Source organism: Chelonia mydas, chromosome 2 (genome assembly GCF_015237465.2).
Source record: "Chelonia mydas isolate rCheMyd1 chromosome 2, rCheMyd1.pri.v2, whole genome shotgun sequence".
Lineage (NCBI taxonomy): Eukaryota > Metazoa > Chordata > Testudines > Cheloniidae > Chelonia > Chelonia mydas.
This window is the reverse complement of record NC_057850.1, coordinates 84752519-84771574: the sequence shown is the minus strand read 5'-3', so window position 1 is coordinate 84771574 and position 19056 is coordinate 84752519. Positions and strand designations below refer to the sequence as shown.

General features: G+C 41.8%; 1 long non-coding RNA gene across 2 annotated transcripts in view; it reads left to right on the top strand.

Moving 5' to 3' along the window:
- LOC122464493 overlaps positions 1-19056 on the top strand; it is a 135723-nt gene that overhangs the window by 109870 nt on the left and 6797 nt on the right. The window contains exon 4 of one of the 2 annotated variants that reach the window (XR_006288581.1): positions 14760-15828. The exons of the other annotated variant lie outside the window; for it this stretch is intronic. This is a non-coding gene — a long non-coding RNA (uncharacterized LOC122464493). Of the gene's footprint in view, positions 1-14759; positions 15829-19056 lie in introns of those variants that run through there. 2 annotated transcript variants of the gene reach the window in all.

Here is a 19056-nt window from a genome sequence, read left to right as displayed (position 1 = left end):
GAATCCCAACACCCTATGCAAATTCACATATCTCCCATAAATGTGGGCTTCGAAACCATTAGGTTGGTTGGAACATTTTCCCTCTGAGTGTTTACCAAATCAGAATATTGACATCTAAAATAATAGACAAAGGCAGGTTTAAAATAATTTAGTACGTAAACATATTACAAAGGTTTCTAATTCATACAGGAGTGTGACGTATTAATGAGTGCACATAAGTCTCGATCCAAAGGCTATTGAAGTCAGGGGAATATTTCCATGCATTTCAGTGGGCTACAGATGAAGCACAGCATTGGTGCAGTTTATTCCTTCCACAGGAAATGTCTACTGGACTATGCTCCTTGGGAAACCTTAACAAGAGGTTGTGTATGTCTGTGTAGGGAAAGGGAACATAAGGTGTCCTAGACAACCAGCAGCAAACAGGAAAGGTCTCTGTCTTTCCTGACAAAAAAGAAGTTCTGCAAATGTACAAAATACCATACCTCAGATGAGGTAGATATTTACATGCCAGATGCACTAAAGATTCATATATCCCTTCATGCTTTAACCATTCCAGAGGACATGGGTCCATGCTGATGACAGGATCTGCTCAATAATGATCCACAGCAGTGCGGACCGATGCACGTCCATTTTCATCATCTGAGTCAGATGCTACCTGCAAAAAGTTGATTTTCTGTTTTGGTGGTTTGGGTTCTGTAGTTTCCACACTGGAGTGTTGTGCTTTTAAGATTTCTGAAAGTATGCTCCACACCTTATCCCTCTCAGATTTTGGAAGATACTTCAGATTCTTAAACCTTGGGTCGAGTGCTGTAGCTGTAGAAAACTCACATTGGTACCTTCTTTGCGTTTTTTCACATCTGCAGTGAAAGTGTTCTTAAAACAAACAGCATGTGCTGGATCATCATCTGAGACTGCTATAACATTAAGTATCTGGCAGAATGCAAGTAAAACAAAGCAAGAGACATACAGGTCTCCTCCAAGGAGTTCAGTCACAAATTTAATTAACACATTATTTTTTAAAAGAAAGTCAGCAGCATGGAAGCATGTCCAATATGCTAGAATGGTGGCCAAAGCATGATGGGGCATACAAATGTTTAGCATATCTGGCACATAAATACCTTGCATTGCCAGCTACAAAAGTGACAAGCGAACGCCTTTCTCACTTTCAGGTGACATTGTAAATAAGAAGCAGGCAGCATTATCTCCCATACTTCTTGTTTGTCTTCACGATTGGCTGAACAAGAAGTAGGACTGAGTGGACTTATAGGCTCTAAAGTTTTACATTGTTTTATTTTGAGTGCAGTTATGTAACAAAAAACCCCTACATTTGTAAGTTGCACTTTCATAAAAAAGAAATTGCACTACAGTACTTGTATGAGGTGAATAGAAAAATACTATTTATTTTATCATGTGGAGCAGCTGTACAAGAAGATAGATATGGCTCCTTCAAGAGTCTTCTCCCATTTGTGACCACATACAGGATAACTATTTACCATCTGATCCCCTCCCCACCTTCATGGCTATCAGCCACCACACAGCATCGAATTCTGTACCGGCACGGATGCCATCATCATCCACGAGTGTCAATTCCACAACCACGACAACACAGAGCACACAGTCCGCTCCTGTGGCTGCTGTATACATACCAACACCAAGGCGATCATCAGTTAGCCACTCACTTGTGCTGTCCAGTTCTGTGACTAATGATCATCTACCTACATTCCTTCCCACTGAGCCATCTGGGAAATCCTATAATTCCCCAGTAGCTGATCTTCCCAGAAATGAACTGGAGTACATCACCCCAGAGCTGGATGATAGATTATTACAGAGGGCAAATGGAAGTTTAGCATCTTATGCTCTGGAGATTTTTAAACATAGCATGCCAGAGGCCTACTATACATGCTGGTGGAGGGAAGATAATGCTGGTGGCAACTGGCACAGGGCTGAGAACTTGGAGGGGGTGGCACTAGCAGCAGTGAGGAGGCACTTCTCTGTCTTCACACAAGCCACTTACAAATATGTGAAAATTAAAATTAATGACTTTATGTGCAGCAACCTCTGCAAAAAAAGGCCATTGTGACTCTTTTTGACAGAAAACATTTTGTTTAAATAGCTCCATGGCATTAAGCCTTAGAAACACCTCCTCCAGCGCACAGCTGAGATAAGAATTAGAGAGCTTAGTCCACAGGAACTGCAGGTTTAGTGGCAGTCTGAAAGTTGTAACAGTCTATTTTCCAACATTGTCTTTGTTTTTTAGAAATCAGTTATTTTTCTGGTTTATTATGAGAGCTATCCCCAGCTACCCACTTAAGAACGTGTTCAAGGTCCTCATTTAAAAACTGCTTGAACAATACATTTTCTAAACAATGTTGCCTCTATCATTGCTTGTAAAGCACAGTATGTCGGTGACACTGTATGGGAATTCTGGGGACTATATAGTTCAGTAAAAGCACTCTGTACATTAGTTGCAGATTGTCTTTCAGCCATCAAGACGGTTAAGGGTTCGTGAAATTCTTAGGTTGTATGCTCCTGGAGCAGGGTAAAGTTTATCTCTATGTTCTGTATAGCTCTGAGAATGCTCTTGGGGCTCAAATGCTATTACATGTTATTATGGAGCTTCCTTTAGAGAACAGAAGCATCTTAGATCACCAGAGGGCTCTCAAGGTGTGACTTGAGCATTTTCATCACTATCCAGCTCCTTTCGGTTCCCAATACCAGTGGTGAAAAATCAACATTACCTTAACTGGGCCATTAAACTTCAGAGGAGAGATTGGGGTGGAACAAGACACTCAAAGAATAGCACAGATTTTGTGTAGGCCTGCTGAACCAAGACTTGAGTAGTTCCATCACCATTCAGTTCTGCTTGCATTGTGGTAGCCATAACCATTAGATCATCCATTAACACTGTCCCTCATCAGGACAATCAAACAGTTGTTGATTTCAGCTATCATGTACTGTCCGAGGGGCCACTCCTCTGAAAGGCCATTAAGTTTAAAGCTCATTCACACAAAGAAATAAGTGACTACAACGTTAAACATAGAAGTCACTGTCATATTTGTGTTTATATATTAAAAATGTAACCAGACCAGAGGACCATTGCAATTGTCCAGACTGGCGAGTTTTATTAACCATAACTCAGCCAACTATGTCTATACCAGCAGTTCTCAACTGGGCGTCCGTGGCCCCAGGGGGCCACGAGCCCTTTCATGGGGGCCGCAGGACCCCGCGGCTGAAACCCAGAGCCCAGGCCCCAGCACCCACTGTCGTGGGACTAAAACCGCGAGCCCCAAAGTTCCTCGACACGGGGCTGAAACCCCAGCCTTGGCACCGCCCACTGTGGGGCTGAAACCATGAGCACTGGTTGCCCCCCACCACTGCAGTGCCAGAGTGGGGCAGTCCCAGGGCAGCTCCACACACCCTCCTTCCTTCTCTTCCTTCCCACGCTTTGGCCAGGTCAGAGGCAGGAAGCCGGAGTTGGGCAGTGCGGGGCAGCTGCTGCTCTGGCTGGTGTCATGGAGCAGGCAGCCACGGCATTCCCTCATCTGCTACTGGTGCCCAGGGTTGCGGCTGCTCCTCAGCTCACATAGCCGGTAAGAGCCGCCCGGGCCGGGGGACCTGGCTCTGTGGCCAGCAGAGCCCTTGGGGAGCAGTGACCACAGGGGAGCCCTCCTGGCACAAGCCCCTAGCTACACCCTCCCTGCACCCTGAGCTACCCCCCTGCCCACACATAGCCCCTAGCTACCCATTCCCTGTACCCTGAGCTACCCACCTGCCGGCACAGCCCCTAGCTACTCCCTCCCTGCACCCTGAGCTACCCCCCTGCCCACACATAGCCCCTAGCTACCCACTCCCTGTACCCTGAGCTACCCACCTGCTGGCACAGCCCCTAGCTACTCCCTCCCTGCACCCTGAGCTACCCCCTGCCCACACACAACCCCTAGCTACCCACTCCCTGTACCCTAAGCAGTTTTTAAACTTTTTGAGCTGAACCCACACCACACACAACCCAGACAGGCTGGGTGGCCTGCTTAGGTGAATCAGGGGTGGAGGCTGTGCTGCTTTCCTGGACCATGCTGTGCTGGCTCCTGCCCCACAAATCGAAGTCAAAACTATGCCTATGCCCAAGGGCCCACCCCTGGCCTGGAGCTCTGAGCACTCCCCCACATACTAGGCCCTGGAGTTTTTATAGCATGTTGAGGGGGGCCTCAGAAAGAAAAAGGTTGAGACCCCCCTGTTCTACACCATATATGGCTATTATGCAAGCCTCATTATCAATATCTTCACTAACACCTATTTATTAAAGCTACAGCATACCTGTGGAACAGTGCATTATCTTCTCCTTTAAAATAAACCAAGGGTAATGAACTGAACAATGCTAAACCAAACTTTTTCCAGTTAATTTTAGCTCAGTTTTTGAACTCAGATGACTTGCTTATTATGCTGATGCTGCATGTTGTAGGCATGTCCTTGTCACATTTCCAGTTGGTTCATTAACGCTATAATGATCAGTCTGTGCAAGAGACTTAGGCCTGAATACCCCAAAAATGAGTTAGGTGCCTAAGTCCCAGTTTTGGGACCACTGCAATGCACAGAACTCCTGTGGAAACCAATAGGTGCATAAACGCAATTTTTTCAGTAAAAAGTTCCCTATGTTTGTGCTCCTGAGCATGCGCACTGCTGTATCTCTCTCGGCATTCAGGAGCCTGGCTCCCAAAGTGATTTACAAAGAGCTGTCACATAAAAATCCCTGATGACAACCAGCACCTTGAATCACACCCCGAAAGAAAAAAGAAAGCCAGTGCTGTCTCTTGGCCACAGCTGTCACATGGTAAATTCCCTGCAGGAGCTACCTCTATGCAGTTCAGCTGCCAATCTGTAATAATTGAACTTCCAAATGGTAGTCAGGTGTAGTCCCAGGAGGGGCCATTCCAGTAATTCAGTCAGGCATTATGCAGTACCTTTGACATTAGTTTCTTAAAGCCACAGCATCCATACATAATGCTATATCATGGATGGTGTCTGGTAAAACAGTATCAGGCAAATACACAGCAAAATTCAACTCAGCTTCTCACAGATGAGCAGAGGAAAGATTTTACCTGTGTATCATGTTTTTATCAGACTCAGTCAGTTCTATAAACCCATGCTTATGCTTGGCCCAAACATTTCTTGGAGCCTGGACTTTCCATTAGTCCTCTCAAGTTTACATGGTTGGTTCACAATTTGTAGGTTCAGCAGAATAATATCTTTTACCAGATTTTACTTTCTGCCAGGTTCTCTGAAAGCTCCATCTCCTAGATTAGCTCTACATGTTGAGTACTGATGTCTGGCAGTAGCACTGCTGGAGAAGTTTTACCAGTGTTGATGGCTCACCTTCTATCCCGTCAATGTCAGGGCACATAACACTTTAAGAACACCAGACAGTTCCATGAGTTAAGTGGGGAAACCACCCCCATCTCTTACAGCAGCCCCAGGAACCTAAAAGAAGCCAGAGTCAACGTGCTTCAGAGCGGATACTGGATAATTTAGAAGTATTTTACCACGGAAGGCTGAATTAAAATTGCCTAACTTTAAGCATGTGAATAGTTCCAAGGCGATCAATGGGACTACTCATGTGCTTAAAGCTAAGCATATGCTTTAGTACTTTGCTGAATAGGGTAGGAAATATCCCATGGTTTTCAGGAGTGCATCACTAGTATGCCTTTCCCCTCAGGAGTCCAGAGAATGAACTCCACACAATGATATCAATTTTCAAACAGATTCCGTTCACAAGGTCACCTATATAAACCATGCTGACATGCAATTCAAAAAACCACCAACATGGCAGCAACCACAGGCTAAGCTGCAACAAAGGCACTATCCTAGCTCATACCTGTCATGCACAGGCTGTCCCTAGGTAGCTTCCTTGCTAGCAGCTAGGATGCCAGCAGGTACTTGATTGCTACCCAGTAGATACTAAGTTCAAAATCTTTCATAATATTAGCAGAACTGAGAGGTATCAAAGCAATAAGAGGAAAGAATACATCTTCTGTGGCATCCTGCTGGTACTCCCTCCAGTGAATGCTGGTGTGTGCTTGGGCCTATGCACGTGTGTGTTGACTATTGTACCTTGGGCCAACCAAGAGCATGACTGTCACCCAGAAACTCCATCTGGTTCAAAATGTGGTAGCCTGCCTGTAGACAGGGCAGACCAATGTGGGCACATAACACTAGTGGCAAACACTGGAACTATTTCATGAGCCAACTCCTTAATTTTTAAAGCCATATGCATTCCAGAGTTGAGATGTCTGAGATAGAGGCTCTTGCTGTATGGCTAGTCACTGCAGCTGCATTTGGGGAAAATGAGGCCAAGCGGCCTTGCAGGAACCAGGGCCAGGGGCTCTCAGCTGACAGCAACAGTTGGGTTAATCACTACTTGCAGAGATCAAGCTAAACCTTGCCATCTTTACACCATGAGGCAAGACATCCTGTTTGTACACCACATGCAAGCTTTCCTCTTAGAACTGAATTGTGGAATGGCCCCAACTGTTTTATTCTAAAAAATAAATGAGATAACTATGTTGTCTGTAGGAGAGAGAAAGGGGAGCTTTTCTCCTTTTCCTTGAAGGACCTGGTGTCCAATATCTATGTAACAGCACTCTTCAAAATTCATATACTAACAAGAATCCTTTTGAATATTCAGCAGGTTGAAGATTTGCAAGAATCTAGTGATTCTGAGGACCTTAGTTTTGAGTGCCCAACTTTAGATAGAAGAAAGGAGGTGGTTTTCAGAAAGTGCTAAGATTCCACCCTCTGAAAATTAGGCCCCTTTTTCAAGCTGGGGACCCAAAAATGGAGGCAATCAGAATCACTACTCACTTTTGACAATCTTGGTCCTGGTTCTTCTGTAATCAAGTTTGACACAGCTGGTCTTTTTCTGGAACTCAAGGCACTCAACAAACACAACAGAATAGCACAAAGCAAATTAGCACTAATCTAATAGTCAAAATGTAGAAACACACACGCTGTCTCACCATGAACTCAAGTGAATGCTCTAAAGTTATTCATTTAAGGTAAAGGAGTAGAAATGAGATTTAATCCACCACTGCCACCTGATTTTGCTTCAACGCTTTCTAACAGATCATTCTCCAACTGAGATTTTTCTGTGAAAATGCCTTCTGCTGCTCTTTACATTCAGTATGTTTCTATTACTGCATACCCACTGAGCCAGTTACAATAACTTCAGCTGACATTTGTGTCATGTAAGATTTTATATACTTCATTCAAATCCTCTTTTTTGTTAGGTTATGAACATTAATACTTTAGCCTGTCTCCCTCAGTCATACCTATTCAATCCAGGAATCAACCTTTATCTTTCCATGTCTTATATTTAGAACAATATCCATCAAAATTAATCAGGCCCAACCCTATAAACCTGATCCCTGTAAGGTCCTGAATACCTCATTTCCTATTAACTTGGAGCTGAAGGTGCTTGGCACCTTACAGAAGATACTCATTTTCTAAGGATTGGGGCATTTATCATCTCTAGATTATTAAGAGAGACCACAATGAAATCTTCGTCTCCACATTTTAATATGCTTTAAGTAGTTTTTCTTATAAAATCATATCCTACTTCTCAGTCATCCTTATTTTCAGTACATATATTTGTACTGTCAGCAATTCTCAGTTTGTTTCTGTTTTATTTTTTACTTTCATTGTTATTTTATATTTACCAGCATATTTCATTTCTAATGTTAGCTTGCTTAAAATAAATCCATAGCCCTATGAATTAAATGAGTTGCTTGCTGTATGTTCACTATTATTTCAATTACAGTGTGCATCACAGTATATATAATAAGCTTATGGTTGGTCCCTGGGTGTAAGTCATTTATGTAGATTAGAAAGTGCAATGGTCTGAGCAATAATTTCTAAGGGCCTTACCTGATTCTTAGCCCCAATTTATCTAACTCTCCTAGCAAATATGGTCTGTTTTCTCTCATTACCACACCCCCATGCATATCAAGAATGATCCCTCTTAGGACAAATTATGAAAAAAAATCTATAAATACACATTTAAAAATTCAAATAATCTTCAATATAACATATTGTTTCAGGTTTGGGAGACTGAATAAGAGATTGAGTTACTGTAAGAAGGAAGATAAGCCACACATAGCCCATATCCAGTATACACTAAGGATGAAATTCACTAAGCTCTACACATATTTTAAACTGAAAAAATGGCTTACATAAGATGCTGTGCTTAAGAGTTTGACCTTCTGTTCCAGCTAAAATTTAGCACCTCAGGGCCTGCTGTCAACCAACTTGGACAATGGTTCAGTACTGTCTCTGAGGGGAGAGTCCCTCCTAATGAATCATTAACACTTTCTGTAGCATTTAGGAAGTTACCTACAGAAGTGATCAGTCACAACCTTGCTTTTCTGACGAGAGCACAATCCAAGGATGGGCTATGAGAGTCTGACACATTGTGAGAAGGTGTTTGACAGTGGGAATACAGACATAGGTGCTGGAACTATGGGTGTGGGGGTGCTCCCACACGCCTTGGCTGGAAGTGGTTTCCATTGTGTTTACAGTTTGGTTCAATGGCTCTCAGCACCCTCACCACACAATTGTTCCAGCACCCCTGAATACAGATGGTATGTGATGCAATCAGATATATCTCTGTCAAAAGATGGTCTACAGTGATGGATGGAAGCAATGCTCTGTGCTTAGAGCTTGTGGAAAGCTCAGACAAGCAAAACCATCATGACTTTCTTCCTTACATATTACTGGTGTCAATATGAATTAAGGGGATAAACCTGCAGGGCATAACCCTGCTCCCATGTTACATGCTATTTAAAGAGCAACTAGAGGCAACTCTCCTTGGGGCTATGGCCGCTTGGATGGACCAGCACCAAGCTTCAGAACTCTCATCAGAAGCCAAGCTTAACAGGTAACTACATTTACTAAGAAGGATTACAATTCATAAAGAGGTTGTTTGGTTTGGTCTGACTGACTGAATATTAGAGGTTACATTGGACAAGATTATGGTGGTTTGGGGAACTGATATGTTTTCCTTGGAGGTGGTGATGTTGTTCTCCAAGATCTAGGCTTTCACTGAAAAAGAACCCAAACACTTTAGATAGTACTACCCTAATAGTAGTGAATATAGCCTTCAAAATGTGAAATGAGTGCAAAACAGAGATGCAGTGATGTCTGACAAAAGCCAGAAACAGAGGCTCTGAGAGGTCTGAACTGTCCCTTCTTTGCAAATGGGTATGAACTCTGATAACTGAAATGTCCACATTAGTAGCTATCTCACGACAGAGCAGAGATGCAAGAAAGAATAGGGACAATGCTCAGCTGACCCAGAGAATGCTGGAAAGAAAAGGGGTGACCATAAGAGGAAGATTGATATCATGTACAGAACAGTGAGCAATTTTAGCATCTCAGGTGAATTGGGCTTAGTATGAGAGTAGGTCTTGGTTTCTGCATGGAGTTTGGTAGAGTGGCACTCCCCTCCATGCCTTGTGGATGGAGGACGGTTGGAGTATGAACCCAACTACCAAAGGCAAAGTCGTGTATATTGATTTTAGAATGATCTATGCAGATACTACTTTAAAAGAAAGGCGTGGGGAGAAAGGACAAAGAGTGGCTCTAAGGTGTAAAGTATATTTGAGGTCTGATTTAACAGTTCTGAGGGATCATATACTGTTCTTGCCTTTTTAATACTGTATCAGAACGTAAGAATGGCATACTGGGTCAGACCAATGGTCTGTGTGGCCCAGTATCCTGTGTTCCATCAGTGGCTAGTGCCAGATTCAGAGGAAATGAACAAAACAGGGCAATTTTGAGTGATCTATCCCCTGTCGTCCAGTCCCAGCTTCTTGCAGTTGGAAATCTAGGGAACCCGAAGCATAAGGTTGCATCCCGGACCATCCTGGCTAATAGCCATTGATGGACTTATCCTCCATGAACTTATCTAATTCTTTTTTGAACCCCATTATACTTCTGACCTTCACAACATCCCATGACAATGAGTTCCCCAGCTTGATTGTGCATTGTATGAAGTAGTACTTCCTTTTGTTTGTTTTAAACCTGTGTTTTAAATCATATGGCATATGTTCAGACCACCTTATTTATCTCATTCCAGTAAACCCAGAGGTTCTGTTAGATTTGCCATTTGAACAATGTTTTGTTTCCCAGGAGATTACTACTACCTGATGGGTAGTAGTTTCCCTGAGGCATAGTTTTTTATATAATTTGTAAGAATTACAGTTTCCTGGATTAATTTTATCTCATTTTTGAACAATATAAGTAGGTATTAGGACTAATAATGAATAAGAAGACATATATTATAGCCTGAAACATATATACAATAAATTCATACACAGTTACGTGCTCTGTCGAGCTACCAGTTGTTTCTTGAATTTGGGGGAGGGGGGGAGAAAGTGGTGTGATATTAAACTTCTTTGTAGTGTTTTACTGGAAACACTGTGATTGAGAAGGCTCCTGTAAATGCTGCACATTTTTTAAACCAACCCCCCCACCCCCCTCCAAGCTCCTTTTTCATATAAAACTAAACAGTTATTCACAGTTCAGATCCAAGGAGGATATGTTAGGCATTTCCAAGGGAGAAAACCTCCTACCAGGGCTAAGAAGAGCAGCTTTCAAATACTGTTAACAGAGGAGTCCCAGGAGGATGGCATGGCCTCAAGGGAGTTAGGTCTTCATAAGTATGGCCCTTTTGAAAGCCAGACACATAAAGATACATTGCTGAAAGCTTTTCTTGCATTAATACAAAATTTTCGTGAGCAGAATCTTTTATAATATTTTGAAAACCTTTAAAAAGACGGCCTCCGATGTCCTAAAGATGTTCGGATGAGAACCCTTCCCTGCTATTATAATTTCTACAGAGAAGACCTCATCACTGGATCCTTTTTAGTCTCCAAGCATTAGGACAGCTATTGAAGTAGGGGAAGGGAGGATGAGGGGAATGATATGACAATATTGTATGGAAATCAGCTCTTTATATTGACATAAAAATGTACTAAGATGTAACTTTACCAATTACTAGAAAGAGGTGGAGGCCTTTCAAGAGGATGGGTAGGAGAAGCAGTTCTATATAGTGGAAAACCAGAAGCCTGAGAAATTTCAGAGGTGGCAACTCACTTAAATGTGAGAATAAATTACTCAGAATTTATTAATAAATTAATAAATGTGAGAATAAATTACTCAGAAAAAGCCCTCATTGGTCTCCTCCCATAGTAGCCACAGTGCACAAGGTTTAAAGTGTCTGACAGTTAGTGATAATAAATAAATAACAATGAATGAAAATGTTAAATTATTTTTATTGTGGTAGTTCTAAGGACCCCAATCAAGGGTCAGGTCCCATCATTCTAGGCACCGAACAGAAATAAAATAAAAAAAGACGGTCTCTAGCCAGAGAGTTCACAGTGTTCATGACAGACAGGATGCAACAGGAGGACAAAAGGTATGTCTACAGTTGAGCAGAGAAGCGTGATTTCCACTTGCGTAGATGTACCCACGTTAGCTCTAAAGTATAGCAATGTGTCTGTGGCTGCTTGGTGAGCCACTTGGACTAGCTGCCCTGAACACAATCCTGCCCAACCCCTTGAGGACATAATCAGGCAGTCAGCCCAAGCTGCTGCCCAAAATGCCTCAGCCAGACAGCTATTTTTAAGCGCTAGCTTGAGCAGAGCTAGTGCAGATATGTCTAGTCGAGCTGGGAATCACACCTCCCTGCTCACATGCAGACATACCCAAAAGAGTGGGGAAGGGTAGGAAACTGAGGTAATACAGTAAAGAGAGTTGAGCAGAAAAGCAGCTGTCACAGCTTGCCAAGGCCAATCTAGGCAGCAGTGATTTCTAGGCCTCATGGCAGAGCTGTGGTTTGAAGAGGCATTTAAAAAAGGACAAGGTATCAGTTTTATGGGTATTGATGAGAAGGTTGCTTATGAATGAGGGCAGCATGTGAGGGAGTGGGGAGTATGTGACATTTTGTCAAGGCAATCCTACCCACAATGTTATCAGTTCTCTCAAAGATATGATCAAGGAGGAAACACTCTTCCCCACAGAGAGAAAAAATAGAACGGAAATGTCACCCCTCAGAAACTGAACATGTCAAAGAATAGCTGGAGTAATGTCGGTGAGACTGCATTTCAGTGCAAATATTCTGGATTTAGTTTAGACCTAAGCTTTGATTATATAGTCACAGAGAACATTTAATTGTAATATTCTGCCCAGGAAAAATATACCTGAAAGTCAGGAGAAAAGAAGAAAGTAATTCAGGTGACAGTTTGGATGGTGATAGAATTGCAGTAAACTACTGGTGATAATATAAGGAAGACAAGTCAATATATATCAAAATAAACCAATTTTAAATGATTACTCTTTTCTTTGTGATTCATTATTTGTATAGCACTAACTGTTTTCAAGTCTGTTACAGACTGTTAAGATAATGCCCATGCTCACAAACAGTTTACAGTCTAAGCCCCTGATTCTGCAATCAAATCTGTTAGTGTAAACTCTTTTGCCCCCATGGAGGCCCATTGGCTCTCTGCGGGTACAAGGGTCTGCATTAGTGATCTAATCGCAGGGTCAGGGCCTTAGTAATATGCAATATGCAAATATGAGAAAGTGGGACTAAAAGCACTGTTAACAAATAGTGACTTTGGCAGGCATCTTGTCAGACCCATGATTTTACTTTGGAATTTTAAAAAGATTGTACGTCATTTAGTCGAACGTTCCTCAGAAGGGATGCATGTTGACATGAACTTAGATTGTAACACAAGTGGATTCACAGTACACAGTTCAAGAGAGATTCAAGAACAACCCTCATGGAAGTAAAAGATAAAAATTAACAGTAAAGTAAAATGTAATGGACTACATTAACAGACGTACTTATTTTTCTTTGGGTGTCACCTAATATCACCTTTATCCTCAATAAGAATTAAGTCTAGATCAAAGTTCAGCTTGATACCCCCTAGCATGGAACCAATAGATTTTCACTGCTGAATCACACTGGAATTATCAGAATTAGTTAGCACTCCTGCTTTGCCCTTTGGAAACAGTAATACTACATTTCAGTGGACTTCTCTGACAGACTCACTGAGAAGGGACAAGGACAGGCTGATAAGCAGTGTAGTCTTCTCCTGGGCTTTAACGTTCCAAGTATACAATGAACAGGATACACTGCCACTTAGAACATGCAATATGAAATATTTTACAACCTTAAAAAAATCCCTCTTTCCCCACTAAAGAGAATTATTTTGTCATTCACCAAAAAGCAACAATAAAACTATTGAGTTGCTGCTGCACAGTTTGTCTTTAAATCTTTTCAGGCCTTCAGGTTTAAAAGGCAATGCACAGCAATTGTAGCATTTCACCATTATACACTGTACTAACACGGTTTCTTTCTGTGAAGGTCACAGAGAGTTCAGTTTTACCAAGGAAGGTCTTTGTGGATTAATGGCAAAAGCTTCTGTCACCGTCCTCTATTTAATTGGACAGAATTATGCTTTACAGAAAGTGTTTAATTTCCTGAGTGGTTTTTTTCTCTCTCTATTTTTGCCTACATGACAAAACTTAACTCTCCACTGTTGCTGGAATGCAAGGAATTCCTTGTGTTCAGTGGAGTTTACATTTAATTTTAAGCAGCACTCAAGCATTGCTTTTTTTATACAAAAATAGCACATTTCCGTTAAGTGTAACTGTCACCAATACTTAAATAATGCATCTAATATCACAATTTGTTTATAATGAGGGGGAATTTTATATTGTTTTATTCATGCCATTTGTAATAGCAAAACAGTTTTTGGTAAGGATTTTTTAAAAAAAACAAAAATAGTTAAGGACAGTTAGTCCTGCATCACGCAAAGAAGAGTTGGCTTTAAATTTTTATTGACAGAAAGTCTAAAGCAGCATGTTAGTAATTCAAATAGGAACCACGTTAGCCATCTGGATGTTTTTCCAAATCTGATTGTGTGTGAAAGGAGGTCAAGGTGAGTTTAATATTTGCTTAATATGCATGTAGTGTAAAGTTTAAAAAAAACCTATTACAGCAAGACCCACTTCGATGTTCAACCTTGGAGAATAGTTATATTTATAACTTTCATGCAATGCTGACTCTTTCCTCACTTCAGAGGGGCGTTCACATCATAGCAATAATCTCATGAGAACATCAGTTTAACTTTATGGAGACCCTATTATGATATTGGTACAGTGTGAGACAATGAATATGCATTGGCAACATTATTTCAGTTGAAGCCTGTCACAGCTGCCGTTCCAATGGCATTGGAAGGTCATTTGTGAGATTTTGATTGGTGTAATGGTTTCAGTTCAAGACTAAGGAGCCCACTAGAGGTTTCTATTGCAATGCTATGCTGGTGTGATGACTCTAGGAAAATTATTCCATTTCAAACCTGAACCATTAGAGGAATCATTACACATTATGGCCCATTACAATGTTATATGATGGCACTACAGTTATTTCAATATCATATTCACAGTAAAATAATGGGAAACTAGCGAGGCTAAGAGGAATTTTGAACAGTATATCGTCAAAGGCATAAAACCATATAACAAGAAATTCTTTAAATATATCAGGAAGCCTCTGAGAGAAGATCAGTGGAATAAAGCAAACCAGGGAATAAAGCAAACAACTGAGGATAAGGAAACTATAGAGAAGCTAAATGAATTCTTTGCATTAGTGTTCACCCCACAGGTTGTTGGAAACACATCTAACCCGGAACTATTCTTTTTAGGTAACAAGATGGTGTACTATGAAAGACTGAAGTGACAAAAGAGGAGATGCAGGAAGAAACTGATAAGAGCAAACCTGGGTTGCTAAGTGTCCATGACAACCTTTTTAATACCTCCACCACATAACAATGCACAGCATTTCAATACATGTTAGTGATAGTGAAATCCTCTTACAAAACACCAGGATAGTCTTGTTATGGTTAACAATATTTTCTTACAACTTCCACTGATTACTTTTTTCCTTTGCTGAACTTGCAATACTCCAATATCAACCTTATTCTAGATTTAAGATATTTTTATGTAGCCCCTTTCATTCTGAAGTACTGCAAAGCACATTTCAAACTATGGCCCTGATCCCGCAGTCTGATCTGTGCAGACAGACTCTTCCACTGGGTGGGCCCACACTGCCCTCGCAGAGTACTGGTGTGGTGTGCTCCTGGCAAGATACCATTGTTAATAAATAAGTTGCTGCATTCTGTACTAGCTTCAGTTTCTGGATTGATTTATAATTTAGTGCCACACAAGGCTCCCCAGTCGTGAAATATTAATATGACAAAAGTATGGGTTAAAGTAGCAAGGCCTGCCTGCTTCTGAAATAAATGTTCATATTCTCCTGGTCCGACAGAGAAGGAAAAGAGCCTTTCTAGATACTGAACATCTAACAGCAGGTGAGGATATAAAAATACCTCCAGATGGAGAACTCTAGCAACAAGCTGCTGGAAAACACTTGCAATATAAAGAGGCAGATATAATTTTTGATACAACTTCTCTCAAACTACCACTCTCACCTATGTCTTATGTACATTGAGACTGCTGTCATCCATGCCCCAATCTCAGCCACTCACTCACTAAGAAAGACATTCAACAACACCTGCAAATTTGGAGGAAAGAGAGCGCACACAAACCCACACATGCATGATAGATGTCATTAGCACACCGAAAGCATTACATCCCATGCCTCCTAAACTTTCCCAGCTGCTCCCTATACATACTGATCAAGAGACGATACCACTGGCTGAAGCCAAAGGTCTCCTTCCACCATTTCAAAATGATAAAACTTGAACACTTATATCAACAAGGTAGTCCATATAATTTTCAGGAACAAAATGTACTTTTTTCAAGCACAGTGTACTATATTACTTGATAAACATATTGCCTTGCTCTGGCTAAACTACTGGAAGAACATGACTGCTGTGTGGTGTTACTTCTTTGTCTTGTATATAATTTTAGCAGTTTATTTATGGATTTTCTGTATTGATGCAGCAGAGCTCAATTATCTTCTGGCTAATTCCACTTCATGACAGAACATTATTAGAGTATTTATAAATTCCTGGTTTGAAGATTGTGTTTCAACTTCACCTTCATATATCTTTCAACCAACAAAAACTACATTTAATGGAAGTTAAGGTAATGGCAGGAAGTGCAGCCTTACAACAATGGAAATAAGGTAGTGGGAGATGTGTGCATTGCTTTCTACTTCATACTGCCTACAATGCTATCGATATCACAGCCTATCACTCCATAAAGCTGTCACTTCTATCTCCACCGGATACTCAGAAGTAATACTATCATGTGCCTACGACCATTAGTAGTCCGACTGCTTCACACTTGTTAGTAAGGGTATGACTTACTAAACACCCATGGCTGGTCTGTGTCAGCTGACTCAGGCTTTGGGGGCTTGGATTGTGGAGCTATTAAATTGAAATGTAGATATTCTGGCTTGGGCTGGAGCCCAACCTCTGGGACCCTCCCTCCTCGCAGTGTCCCAGAGCCTGGGGTACAGCCCAAATATCTACATTGCAATTGTATAGCTCTGCAGCTTGAATCTTCTGACAGGGTTGTTTTCCTGCAGTGCAGGTATACCTTAGGGTATGTCTACATCCACAGCACAGCCATGGCTGATCCATATCAGCTGACTTGGGCTTGTGGGACTTGGGGCTAAAAATTGCTGTGTAGACCTTCAGGCTTGAGCTGGAGCCCAGGCTTTGGGATGCTCCCCTGCTCACGGGGTCCCAAAATTCGGGCTCCAGCCTGAGCCTGAATATCTACACAGCAATTTTACAGCCCCACAGTCTGACTGCACAAGCCTGTGTCATTTGGCCTGGGCCAGCCACGGGTGTTTAATTGCTGTGTAGATGTACCCTTAGTGTCTTAAAAAAAATCAGACCCTGTGTTCTCACTTTGATTGTGACTTCAGTTCTAATAGACATTTAACAAAATCTAAAGAGAAAGCTCTTTCTCTTACTATATTTTTCAATTTGATATCATGTCTTGCATTACATAAAACAGGTATCATCAGTAAAATGGATGAGAATACCTTATGTCTATTGGGATGTTTCAGCTAACTCTTCCTTGGAAACTGACTAGTACTCATTGTCCATCCATGCCACAAGAAAGACAGGAAGCCGTGGATGTGGTTAATTAGGCCGCAACTTGATTCAATTATATCTGAGAGTATCCAGCAACAAATTGGATAGTGGAGGGAGGGGGGAGTCACCTCTTCACCGTGCCAGACATAGGAGATCCAAACCCTCTGACTCAGTTCCCTAAAAGGGGGCCAGGAAAAGGAGAGGTCAGTCCCCACTGACAAGATATATGAGGCTGTGATGGGGCATCTGCTCCACACTGGCCCATAAAAGGTTAATAGAGCCCTAGAGAGGATGTGCAGGAGGCAGCTAATCAGAGAGGGGCTGCAAGGAGCAGCCAATCAGGGCTGGGCTGACCCGTATAAGAAGGGCAGCTTCAGTAGCTGCCTGGAGCTTCAGGAGAGAAAACCAGGCTCCTAGCAGGAGGAAGGAGTGCTAGGACTCTGGACAGAGCAGTGCTGCCAGCAGGGACTAGGGAAGCTAGAGAGAACTTCAGGCTAGCTGCTAAGACTGGAAGGCTGAAGTCCTGAGGTAAGGGTGAAGAAGGTCCTGGGAGCCATGGAAAAGTGGCCCAGGGAAACGAATTGAGTTGGAGGGGACGCAGCAAGTGGTAGCCATCTACAGGGTCCTTGGGCTGGGACCTGGGGTAGGGGGTAGACCCGGTCCCCTCCCATCCCCACTTGCCCTGGAGGAAGTGGCTGGACGGAGGGACTGTGATGCTGTTCCCCAGAAGCGGGGCACACAGAGTGTGGCACAGCCGGAGGGCTCTGTCTGGAAGAGCTCGCTGCGGTCCTTGGAGTGACGCGGGTCCTGGAGCAGAAGTGACGGCAGCACTTTCAACTTGTGGGACAGAGACCAATTCACTTAAAGGTTACAGTGGGCACCAAATAAGTTCCTTGTTCATTGATATATCCCCTCTCTCTAGTTAGTAAGTTCCATCATGAAATCCACCACACACTGTTTAGTTGGGGGTATTTGTGGATTTAGGGGACCTGCTAATTGCAGAAGCCAATTCATTCAGAGTCAATTGAGGCAAACAGGACACAGCTCAGCTGAAATGTTAAGAAGTAATGTTTGCGAAAGCTGAAATTGGTTAATTGCTAAGAATCATCAGTGTGACTTTGTGTGAACTTAGTGTCAGCCTCAAGTATTTTAGAATTGTAGCATAACCAGATGTTTCCATTTTAAATTACCCGATTAGTGTTAATTACCAGGCATGCATTCTAAGGCTAAGGAATTTTACCAAATTAATATATTGCTCAATTTTTTTTAATATGCAGGTTTGTTGGCACAACTGGTACAATTCATTTGGATTTAACTAATAAACAAATATGCTAAAATTAGGAAGTGTATATTCTCATAATCCACAGGAGGTAGCTTGCTTGTGCTGCATTTTGAATAGTTATGTCTCTAGACAAGACTCCGTTCTTTCAGATGTTTATTATATTTTCCTCATGGTTATATGACTGTAGTTAAAACTTTTAAGTGTCAGACAAGATAAGGTAGCACAGATATAATATTGTCTTGACAGTTTTGCTACAGCACTTTATTATTATTGCAAAATATCGAACTGCAACAGTCACATATAGGACAATGATTAATACAACTCAATCTTAAGTCAATAATTTCGATGCTTTAACTCTTTCTGGTTTTCATTAAGAACATTTGATAAACCTGCTTTTACTGTAGCTGATTTAAAAATAAATAAATAGAAGATTTTAAGGCTTTGAACATTTGAGTGTTCCAAGCAAAACCTTTGCTTTTGGATAATTTAACTGGATCCTAGTTCAAGATCAAGCATGACAAAGTGTAGGGGCAGATGAAAGAAGAGGTCATTATTTGTGCTGCTTTACAAAATTTCGTAGGACAAAAGGCTCTGAGCACACTGATGTCAGCCTCAAAGGAGGTTAAGAAAGCTGCTGTGATGGCCGCA